The sequence below is a fragment of the Schistocerca cancellata genome, chromosome 5 (assembly GCF_023864275.1).
Source record: "Schistocerca cancellata isolate TAMUIC-IGC-003103 chromosome 5, iqSchCanc2.1, whole genome shotgun sequence".
NCBI classification, from domain to species: domain Eukaryota; kingdom Metazoa; phylum Arthropoda; class Insecta; order Orthoptera; family Acrididae; genus Schistocerca; species Schistocerca cancellata.
Window position 1 is genome coordinate 266,029,508 of NC_064630.1, and position 12,591 is coordinate 266,042,098.

Genomic DNA, 12,591 nt, shown 5'->3' on the forward strand with positions numbered 1-12,591 from the left:
AATGACACTACAAGATAAAATCAAACAAGCTATGATTACACTCGAAAACTGGGCCAAGTACAGAAACAAAATTTATAACAACAAACTGAAACGTGTTACATAATTTTTTGAAGGGCAAAGAGTTCTCTTACAGACACACCCTAAATTGACAAAAATTGGCAAACTGAATAAGAAGTGGCAATTACTCTATTCTGGACTATATATAATTTCTAAAATACTTACCCTGGAACATACAGTTTAGTTTATGAGAAAACAGGGAGAGACAAGGGTCTCCACCCTCAAAAAGATATAGAAGCTTTCATAGGATGAAGCAAGGTAGCATTTTTCTTTCTATCACAGGATAATTGTACATAATGTACAAAACTCTAAAAGTAATTTTTTTCTGGAGTGTATTTTACAATAAGGTAATATGTATAGGTATAAGTAATTTTTTTTTATTTGTACACATAAGCATAAAATCAAAAGGGATGAGAAGTAATACACCGATTCAAGCAAAGTGAAATTATAAACAGAATTAGCTTATGGCTCAGCTGTGCACTCAACAATACACGCTGATGCCAGTAGTAGTAGAGGAGGCATTGGCCTGTGCGCATGCGCGACAGAGTGGCAGAAGGTGCAACAAAATAGGAATGTGATATGTACAAAAACCTAACTTAAAATACAAAATAAAATGAAATACTAAGCAATTACATCTACTGTCTAAGAACAAAGGAACCTACTGATATATGTACACAGAGATTTAATTAAATACTAAGCTGTATACAACATATTTACAATTTTCATCATGTCACATGAAAGCATAAATAATGACATTTCCATGTATTCGAGAAAGATAAGTCTATGATGGTTGAAACTCCTTCATAATTAACATTGGGCTACGTATGAATTGAAGTAAACAGCACTAGCACATGAAGAAACAACATTATAGCACATGAATGATTAGTCAATACACATAATTTCCATGAAATAAGAGTTCCTTGGCAACTAGTCCATGACTGTACGAGTAACATTTTCTCGTAAAGCCTTGAACCAGTAAATGAGTATTTTCTTTCTTCCCCCCCAAACAAAGGGGGCAGTGCCAAGCGAAGTTAGGCCAGCAATGTGTAATATTTCAGGCCTATTTTGAATGTTTTTCTCCCTCCTCTACATAAGGAAGTAATGAGCTCCCATAAGTGATAAAATCATGTCTATAACATGAAGTATAAATGTATTATATGCATGTTTTGTACCATAATAATGTGTTGTGTAATTAAGTTTGTATGTGTGATGTGAACGAAGATAAGTTGAAATTAACAAACTGAAGTAACTCTCCATGATGCACAACGCCTCTCTTGTAATGTCTGACAGTGGAGCTTGTTTAGCATCTCCATAACTCTCTCTTGCCATCTAAACGATCCCATGATGAAACATGCCACTCTTCGTTGGATCTTCTCTATCTCCTCTATCATTCCTACCTGACAGGGATCCCAGATAGATGAACAATACTTGATAATTGGGCGAACAAGCACCTTATAAGCAACTTCTTTCATGGATGAGTTACATTTCCTTAAGATTCTTCCGATGAATCTGTCTGGTGTCTGCTTTTCTCACTATCTGTTTTATGTGGTCATTCCAATTAATGTTGCTCTGGATAGTTACGCCTAGATATTTTATGGCAGACACTGTCTCCAGCTGTTTGTCATCAATAGTGTTATGGTACAGCAGCGGATTTCTTTTCCTGTGTATGCACAATATAGGGTGCAGGGAGAATTTATTTATGTTCAGGGTCAACTGTCGGAACCTGCACCAATCATCAATTCTCTGCAGGTCATTCTGCAAATTATTACTATCTTCTGGCGTTGCTACTTTGATATAGACAACTGGCGTTGCTACTTTGATATAGACAACTGCATCATCTGTGAATAGCCTTAAAGAGCATCCAATGATTTCTATTAGATCATTTATATACAGGGTGATTATAATTAAAGTTAAACTTTCAAAACATTGTAGGAATAACACCACTGGTCAGAATGACGTCAGATTGCAACAGAATATTATTGAGAAGGGGGAAAACGTATGGCAGAAGAAAAAAATATAGTGTGAAAATTGATCAGTAGATGGCAGTGTATGTGTCAGAATATGTAAATGAAAACACCTGTCATGCACATGACCCATTGAAGTTGGTATAAACATGCTTTCGCATCTGTGGCATTCGCCATGACTGTCTCAATGCAGGATTGTGCTCTGCTTGTAAAGCTGTATTATGAGAATGATGACTGTGCACATGTCACTCTGCAGAAGTTCCGGACACTGAAGGGTTTGAAAAAAAGATGTTGGTCCGATGACTGCTGCGGGTCTGGACAAAATGATTCGGAAATTCGAAAAGACATGTTATTTTGGTGTGCAACCTGGTAGAGGGAGGAAACAAATTGCTTCAACGTCAGTGGAAGCAGTGGCTATAGCAATGCAGGAGGAGACAATGGTGATGTGCAAATGTGTAGTGCAAGGAGAATTGACCGAACATTGGACGCACCTGTGAGCACGGCACGTAAAATCCTACGAAACCTTCTTCTTTGCTATCTATTCAAAATTACCCATGTGCCAGAGTTGATTCCTGTCGAACTGCCACTAAGAGAGAACTTTCCTTTAGAATTTCTTGCTTGGATGGAAGTGAACAATGATTGACCATGGAAGATTTTGTAGAGAGACAAAGCCCACTTCCATCCGCCAGGATACGTCAATACTCAGAATTGTTGAATATAGGCAACAGAAAATCCACAAGCAAAATAACCAGTACCACTTCATTCTGAAAAGGTCCACTGTGTGGTACAGGTTTACGACATCATTTGTCATAGGTCCATATTTTTTTCGAAGAGACAGGTGCTTCCGGTCTTGTTACCTGTACTGTCACTGGTAAGCACTATGAGAGTCTTTGGCAGAACCATACCATTCCAGCTCTCCAACAGCGTGATGGGATCATTTTTATGCAAGATGGCGCACCTCCACACATTGCAATTCCAGTTAAGCAGCTGTTAAAGCATCATTTCGGAAATGCTAGAATTATCAGCCGCCATTTCCCTACAGCCTGGCCATCCCGAACATCTGATCTTAATCCTTGTGACTTCTGGCTGTGGGGCTATATGGAGAATGTTGTGTTCAGTGTTCTGATTGCAAACTTAGCTGCATTGAAGGCAAGCATTGTGTGACACATTCTGAACATGACCCCAGAAACACTTCGATCAGTTGTGGGACGATTTCAACTTGTTGCAGAAAATGGTGGACAGCATACTGAACATTTTTCGTGCCAGTCACATGGAAATTAATAATCCAATTTGATTTTGATTCATGCTCTTTATGTGGTTTTGGACTCAGGACAATTAAAAACTGATTTTTCCCATCCGATGTGATGTGACCTTGCCGTGGTCGATGAGTTTACGTAACTAACAGAATCACCCCTGCACACTGAGTAGTACAGTTTGTTTAATGTCAAACGTATGTTTTAGGCATTGTTATATGATTCATTTGTCATTTTTAGTCAAGCACTATTAAATTATTATGCTTACAGCACCATCTATTGCTACATTTTGTAACTATTTATTTTTATTCTGCCATACATTTTCCCCCTTCTCTGACAATATTCTGTTGCAATTTGACATCATTCTGACAAGTGGTGTTATTTCTACAGTGGTTTGAAAGTCTAACTATAATTATAATCAACAGTCCTATCACACTTTCCTGTGGCATTCCGGATATTACCTTAACATCTGTTGATTTTGTTCTGTTAAGAGCGATGTGTTTAGGTCTATCTCCAAGAAAGTCTCGAATCCAATCATAAATCTGCTCCGATACTCTGTAAGCTCATATTTTTTCCATTAAATGGCAATGTGGGATGGTGTTAAATGCCTTACTGAAATCAAGGAACATGGCACTGTGGACCTCAAGCTGAGTTTCACAGGATCTCTGTTTGCAGAATCCATGTTGATTTTTATAGAGGTGTTCATTTTCCAAAAACATCATAATTCTTGAGCATAAAACATGTTCCATAATTGTACAATAGATTGATGTCAACGATGAAGATCTATAATTGTGTGAATCTGTCTTACTGCCTCTCTTAAAACAGGAATGACCTGCACTTTTTTCCAGTTGTTAAGTACCTTTTGTTGCTCTAGTGATCTATGATAAATTACTGCTACAAAGAGAGCAAATTCTTTCCCATAATCTTTGTAGAATATTACGGGTACCTCATCTGGTCCTAGCGCCTTTCCCCTACTAAGCGACTGTAGTTGTTTCTCTATTCTGCGATTGGCTATCTCAATATCTGCCATTTCAATGTTTGTACAATGATCGAAAGGAGGGACAGTGTTACGATCTTCTACAGTGAAACAACTTCGGAAGACCGAATTCAGTATTCCGGCCTTCTCTTTGTTATCTTCCCTTTCGGTGCCAGTGTGGTCACTGAGAGAATAAATAGATGATTTTGACCCACTTACTGATTTTACATATGAGCAGAATCTCTTAGGATTTTTACTCAGGTTGGTTGATAACGTCTTACTTTCAAAATTATTGAACGATTCTCGCATTATGCTCATTTTTGCTTCATTCAGCTTTTGTTTGTTAGCTAGATTTTTACTTCTCTTGAACCTGAGATGAAGTGCTCTTTGTTTACGTAGCACTTTAATGACACAGCTATTGAACCATGGTGGATCTTTCCCATCCCTTAAAACCTTACTTGGAACATACTTGTCTAGGGCGTACCAAACGATGCCATTGAATTTTTTCCATTTGTTCTCCACATCTTTGTCCTCATCACCGAATATTTGATGCTGACTGCTGAGATATTCCAAAATTTGTGTTCTGTCACCCTTGCTGAGCAAATATATCTTCCTACCTTTCTTAACATTCCTTGTAGGACCCGTCATCATAGATGCTGTCACAGCTTTATGATCACTGATACCTTCCTCTATGTAAACTGATTCAATAAGTTCAGGTTTGTTTATTGCCAGGAGGTCTAAGACGTTACCCTCATGAGTTAGTTCTCTAATTATCTGCTCAAGGTAATTTTCGGACAAGACATCCAGAACAACGCCACATGAATCCCTGTCTTTGGCACCAGCTTTGATGGCATAACACTCCATATCTACATCTGGTAAGTTGAATTAATCCCATATTATAACAGCAAGATCAGGAAAATTACTAATGCTATTCTGCAAGTTCTGTCTGAGGCGCTCTACAACTACAGATCCTGACCAAGGTGGTCTATAAAAGCACCCTACCACCATTTTTGCTGTTCTTTGATACTCAGTTTCACCCATATTAATTTACATTTGGAATCCATGATAACCTTGCTAGATTTTATCGAATTTTTTACTGCAATAAACTCTCTGCCAGCACTGGTGGCTAACCTATCCTTACGATAAACATTCCAATCTGAACTGTTCCCATATACTATCTGTTTTATAACCTTCAGTAAGCGATACTAATTCCAGGATCCTTCCTTGGATGCTCCCGCAGTTTACTAAAATCATATTAATCTTTTCTATTTCTGATTTGCAAGGGCCAAGACTCTTTGAGTTCACTGTGGCTGATTTAACAGGCAAATCGTCTTTGATCCCAAGGGAGGGGTTCTCTAACCTAAAAAAGCTTGACGTGTGCTTCACACGTTCTGTGCTACCCTAGTAGCCACTTCCTTCATGTAGTGCATGCCAGACCTATTATGGGGAAGGCTACAATTCTGCACCCGATAGTGGAGGTTGAGAAATTCACATCCAATACTGTTGCAGTCACTTGAGTCTCTGGTTCAGACCTTCCACTCTGCTCCAAAACAGAGGACGACGATCAACCCTGGGTACAATTCTACAGATAGACAGTTTTGCCTGCACCCCGTGTACATTGATAGTTGCCATCATCAAATCAGCCAGCTGCCGAAAGGAGCTGAGGATGGCCTCAGAACACAAGCGGCAGGCTCATTTGTGCTGACATGTGCCACTACATGCAGCCAGTTGCAACACTGAGCTCAATAGCCAATGGTAGTGCCTCCTCCACATCACAGATGAGACCTCCCACCTCACCTGCTATAACCCTGAGGGGCTCCATCATCCTCTGCATTTGTCCGGACTGGACAGGAGAATTGACTGCTGGCCCAACAGGAGAGGCATCCTGTGCTGGCTCAGAGTTATCAACAACACTGTGTAGCACCTCCTACCTGTTGACATAGGGAGCCAGCCACATGGCCCTCCACCCAGTGACATGCGAACCCACCACTGTCTGCCACCCACTCTGGAGTGAGGACAGACCGGTCAGATGTTGCATATCAGGAGCCACAGCGACGTCCGGGTCACCAGGGGATTCCAGTAACACCAAAGGAGTTGCAGGTCTCGTCACTGGTGCCCGACGTCACCGCAACATTGAGCATTAGCTAGAAGCTTGTTGACGGTAGCCAACACAGCTTCCAACTGTTTATGGACAGCAGCCAACTCTCTTTGTGACCGCTCACCACAAGCACAGTCCCTAGCCATATCGTACTGTGTATAAAATAGATATAAGAGCTCAAACGGCACTACTGAGGTTGAAATGTATACAAAATATACCAAAGGAGAATAAAGTAACACTAAAAGTTGCTGTGTAGATTTCTCACTGTACTCTGAGACAGCAAGCTATTAAACAGAAATAAATTTCTCTAATGAAGTTGATTATCTACCTGTCATTAGGAATCCTGTTTACCAAAAAGTTACTGCACAAGACAAATATTCAAACTAGAATGCACTGATCTAAACTGTATGCTGTCTACTAGCACAAAATTAAAAAATTGTGGCATGGCAGAGTTTCTGGCGATTGGAAAATTTACACTAGAAAGCCGCCCTACTCAAGGATATTCACAAGATTTATGTAAAAACAAAAACTACGATTATTTTCTAACCACTAGTCTAGTAAAATACACAGGAATAGTTCACTTCTTTGCAGAACACATGAAAAAAAAGACTAAATTAATTTACTGTTTATCAGGCAACTACTGCTGCTGCTGATGCATATCCTCTTGGCTCGGTGGCTGCCACTAATGTGATCTTTCTTCTTCTATGTTTTTCTTACTTATGGCGATTATACAATGCCATCGCTTTCCTTTTATAGAAATACCTTGTGAAGGTTATGGCCCCATTCACAGTTTTGGGTTCCCAGGGCTGGACTCACAACTGTCAATGGTTGGTTGGTTGGTTGGTTGGTTTGGGGAAGGAGACCAGACAGCATGGTCATCGGTCTCATCGGATTAGGGAAGGATGGGGAAGGAAGGCGGCCATGCCCTTTCAGAGGAACCATCCCGGCATTTGCCTGGAGTAATTTAGGGAAATCACGGAAAACCTAAATCGGGATGGCCGGACGAGGGATTGAACCGTCGTCCTCCCGAATGCGAGTCCAGTGTCTAACCACTGCGCCACCCCACTCGGTGACTGTCAATGAGCACATATATTGTAGCAATATATATTTTCTCTTACAGTTATTACTAATATTACTTCTGTATGCATTGATGATGAGTTGTTCTCCTTCTTTGTATGTGTTATTGATACTCAAAATGAGCCAGCCCAAGTCATGGTATCTTTTTTGTTCATTGCCTTGCAGGAATGGGTGTGCAAATTAATGAAAATTTTTGTACCTAGTAGCAAGTCGTTCTTATTCTATGCTAATAACAACTCACATTTTTAGTTACACACATTGCTTATGGGATGTTACTCTTTTTTCTAGATGCTATTAGTTATGATGTAGTGCTGGAGGAATGTGCTGAGGGCACAGCAGCAGCCATCAGGCAGGATGATCTGTCTCTGCCCATTTTCCTCCATGAGCTCAGAGGGATGGATCCACCCCATCCAGATGGACAGATACATAAGTAATGCTTCATTTATTTCTGCAGTAACTCTTCACACCTATAAGCAATGCTTAGGACGTGATTTTTGTTTTGTTTCTGAGTGTACTCAATAATGATAATGACATAAGGGATACTGATGATGATGATGATGATCTTGAGGTGGTGTTACAAGGTGGCCTAAAAATATATGACAGTCATGATATGAGGGGTACATGCATTGCAAATAAATGTCTGAACAAGTACTAGAAATCACTACTACTTAAGTGTGATTCTTGTTCCAGAAATTGCTACACATATGAAGCATGGCAATAAAACAGTGGCACTATTGCTGTGAAACATTTTATTTCAAAAACATACACATTTAGTTATTGTCACCCTCAACATATTCCCCACCACTCTCCCTACAATGCTCCCTGTGAATTTTCCACTGATCGAAACAGTGTTATAAGTCTTCCTCTGTTACTTCCTTGATGGTGTGTGCTGCATTTTGTTTCATTGCCTCAGTGGACTGAACTTTTGTTCTTTTAATGCAGATTTTACCTTGGCGAATAGAAAAAGTCACGTCATGTTAGGTCAGGCGGATAAGGTGGGTGGTCTAACACTGGGATGCTGTACTTTGCTAGAAACCTTTTAACAGGCAATTTGACATTAGCCAGTGTGGCGTCTTCGGATCGTCTTTGTTTTCATGAAGTTGAGTGAGGGCTTCAAGGTGCTAATGTTGATTAATAGTCTGACTTTAAAAAACTCAATTAAGATACACAAGTCCAGGAATACTAGAAAAAAAACAATCATCTTTGCTTTGAATCTTGATTTGATTATTCAAGCTTTCTTTGCTCTCAGTGAAATTGGGGCCTTAATGCATGGAATGGAACTTAAGTGTTTGGATCGTAAGTGAAAAACCAAGATTCATCACATTATTGTTCTTTCCAAGAAATCAGGATCATTTTCAACGATATTCAGTGTCAGTACAAACATTTTTATGCACTCCTTTTACTTCAACTATGAGAATTTTGGCACCAGTTTTGCACACGCTTTCCTCATGTTAAAGTGGTTATATGTAAAATTTGCCTTATGCATCCTTTGTCAATTCCTATAGTTTCTGAAACTGACTGAATACTCAACTGACTGTCAGGATGTACTCAACTGACTGTCAGAACAAATCGCATTACCTACTTTTTTGATATTTCCATCTGTTTTTGGTGTTGAAAGGCACCCTGGGTATGAGTCATCTTCAGTGTCTTCTTGGCCATCTTGGAAACACCTGAACCACTCAAACATTTTGCCGTACATTTCTAGGTATTAGTAACAGACTGGTTTCGGTAGCAGCTGATGAATGGAAAATTATTGGGTGCCAGTACACCTGAATGGTTCAATGCAGTGCTAATAATATTTATGCAGATTGCTCACAATCTGCTGAAGCCACTCTACGGACATTCTTTGATGAAACAATTCAAATGTGTAGACAAATTAAGCTCTGTCAAGACATTGATAATGACAGCTGAGCTCACTGCTATCTTAGAAGCCTGACAAAAAAAGCGAAGCACCCAGAAGTGGAAACAAAATGAAAATTCGAGGGTTGAGACGGTGCGTGTTATTATTTCAGTGGTTACAAAACTGGCTCAAATTTACAAAGAACTTTGCGCTGGGAGCTCACTTATCAGAATGACACTACGCCCCCATGTCCTGGATGCATGCACTGATTTGATTGGGAAGGGTGTCACAAGGTCATTGTATACTCGTATACTCTCCTTAGGCAAGACAGCCCAGTCCTTGATGTCCTGGATACTGGCACTGGGACAGAGTTGACACCCAGGCTGGTCCCACAAATGTTCCATCAGAGACAGATCTGCGGATCTTGCTGGCCACCGGAGTACCCCAACATCTCAAAGACCGGCCCTCACAGTTCTTTCAATTACCACCAGCCACGGCCCGAAGTCATATTTGATTGCACCCCACACCTTGAAGCTAGGAGTAACACTGCTGTCTCTCCAAAAAACTGGAAGAATAGGGCCTCTATGCAGGCCACCGCTACACTCACTGATAATGTGAGACGCAGCAAGTTGGGTACCCCCATCTGATATGTTTCTCTCCCCAAATATTTTTATCCAAATTCATTAATTTCCAAAATAGGCATTTGTGTAATATATAGTACATACATGATAACTTCAACTTCATGGTCAGGTCTATATCAATGTAACTTTATTACTGAATTTCATCTGATTAATTAGTTTGGCTACGGAACATGTCAATTACCCTACTGGCCATTAAAATTGCTACACCACGAAGATGACATGCTAAAGACACGAAACTTAACCAACAGGAAGAAGATGCTGTGATATGCAAATGATTAGCTTTTCAGAGCATTCACACAAGGTTGGTACCGGTGGCGACACCTACAACGTGCGGACATGAGGAGAGTTTCCACCTGATTTCTAATACACAAACAGCAGCTGACAGGCATCGCCTGGTGAAACGTAAGGAGGAGAAATGCGTACCATCACGTTTCCAACTTTGATAATGGTTGGATTGTAGCCTATCGCGATTGCGGTTTATCGTATCGCGACATTGCTGCTCGCGTTGGTCGAGATCCAATGACTGTTCGCAGGATATGGAATCGGTGAGTTCAGGAGGGTAATATGAACGCCGTGCTGGATCCCAATGGCCTCGTATCACTAGCAGGCGAGATGACAGGCATCTTATCCACATGGCTGTAACGGATCGTGCAGCCACGTCACGATCCCTGAGGCAACAGATGAGGACGTTTTCAAGACAACAACCATCTGCACGAACAGTTCGACGACGTTTGCAGCAGCATGGACTATCAGCTCACAGACCATGGCTGCGGTCACCCTTGATGCTGCATCACAGACAGGAGCGCCTGCGATGGTGTACTTAACGACGAACCTGGGTGCACGAATGGCAAAACGTCATTTTTACGGATGAATCCAGGTTGTGTTTACAGCATCATGATGGTCGCATCAGTGTTTGGCGACATCGCGGTGAATGCACATTGGAAGCGTGTATTCGTCATCGCCATACTAGTGTATCACCTGGCGTGAAGGTAAGGGGTGCCCTTGGTTACACGTCTCAGTCACCTCTTGTTCGCATTGACGGCACTTTGAACAGTAGACGTTACAGTTCAGATTTTTTACGACCCGTGGCTCTACCCTTCATTCGATCCCTGCGAAACCTTACACTTCAGCAGGATAATGCACGACCGCATGTTGCAGGTCCTGTACGGGCCTTTCTGGATACAGTAAATGTTCAACTGCTGCTCTGGCCAGAACATTCACCAGTTCCTTCACCAATTGAAAACGTCTGGTCAATGGTGGCCGAACAACTGACTTGTCACAATACGCCAGTCACTACACTTTATGAACTGTGGTATCGTGTTGAAGCTGCATGGGCAGCTGTACCTGTACACGCCATCCAAGCTCTTTTTGACTCAATGCCCACGCATATCAAGGCCGTAATTATGGCCAGATTCCTCAGGATCTATGCACCCAAATTGCGTGAAAATGTAATCACATGTCAATTCTAGTATAATATATTTGTCCAATGAATACCCGTTTATCATCTGCATTTCTTCTTAGTGTAGCAATTTTAATGGCCAGTAGTGTAGAAAATATCATAGACTGAAAACATTCATGCAGCCAGAAAGCAGATTTGGTGGCGTGGGAGCTAGGACATAAATTTCAGTATAAGCACCTGTACTATTCAACAGTGCAATGCTCCAACTTTACAGTAACACATTTTGTTTTTCCTGAAATTAATTATCTTCTGTGTTAATTGAATTTGAAGTTCAGACGGGCTGCCACTTTTCACTGCAAATTCTCTCATAACTACTGTGAGGTTCTGGACTTTGAACACATACTTTCATTGCCTGACTTGTTCTTAATCATTTTACATACAGTACCAATTAATTAATTAACAACATCTTGAGGTTTACTACATCTTGCAGTATGGCACATTTACATGTAAATGTGGAGATTCACAGTGTAGAAGAAAAATGGTGTTCCTGCATTCTTCTAAATGTTTAATCAGCAACATTTTCTGCAATCCAAAATTTTATTGGTTATGGTAGTTCCATAATAAAAAAAGGAAATTCCAACCTAGCCAAATTTTAATGCATTACTAAAGTTTTCAGAGTAACAGTTTATTCCTATGCTAATTGATCAAATACTCAACTGACTGTCAGAACACATCACATTATCTACTTTTTTGTATTTTCGTCTGTTTTTGTTGTTGAAGGGCACCCCTACCTTGAGAGAGTCAGTCAGTGGTGAGATTGTAAGGGGTAACACCTATGTGCACCTAAATGGAAAATGTACCACAGTTGGTCTAGTACAGATTACGTGCCAAAATACATACCATACTCAGTTTGAATTCACATCTGGGATTTCATTCCATAACTATGTAATGACTGAAACTGATAATTAGCTTCTGCAGTGAAATTTGAGTGGCATTTATAACTGAGCCAAACTTTAACAGTGATCTATAATGACAATATTGCCTATGAAAACTGATGCTTACTGTGAACATTGTGTTCGTTTTAATATGTTCATTTGCTCATAGGGACAATATATTGAGTGCTCTATTAAGTAACTGTGTTGACTGCTAATTTGCTACATGAAGACATTTGTGAATGATTAAATCAGTTTTAGGTTACTGCACTCGGGCTGCAACTATAGAACAATTGCCACGTGTAATACACAGCTAACTGTTTATCTGTAGCAAATTGAATTTATGAGACCAGG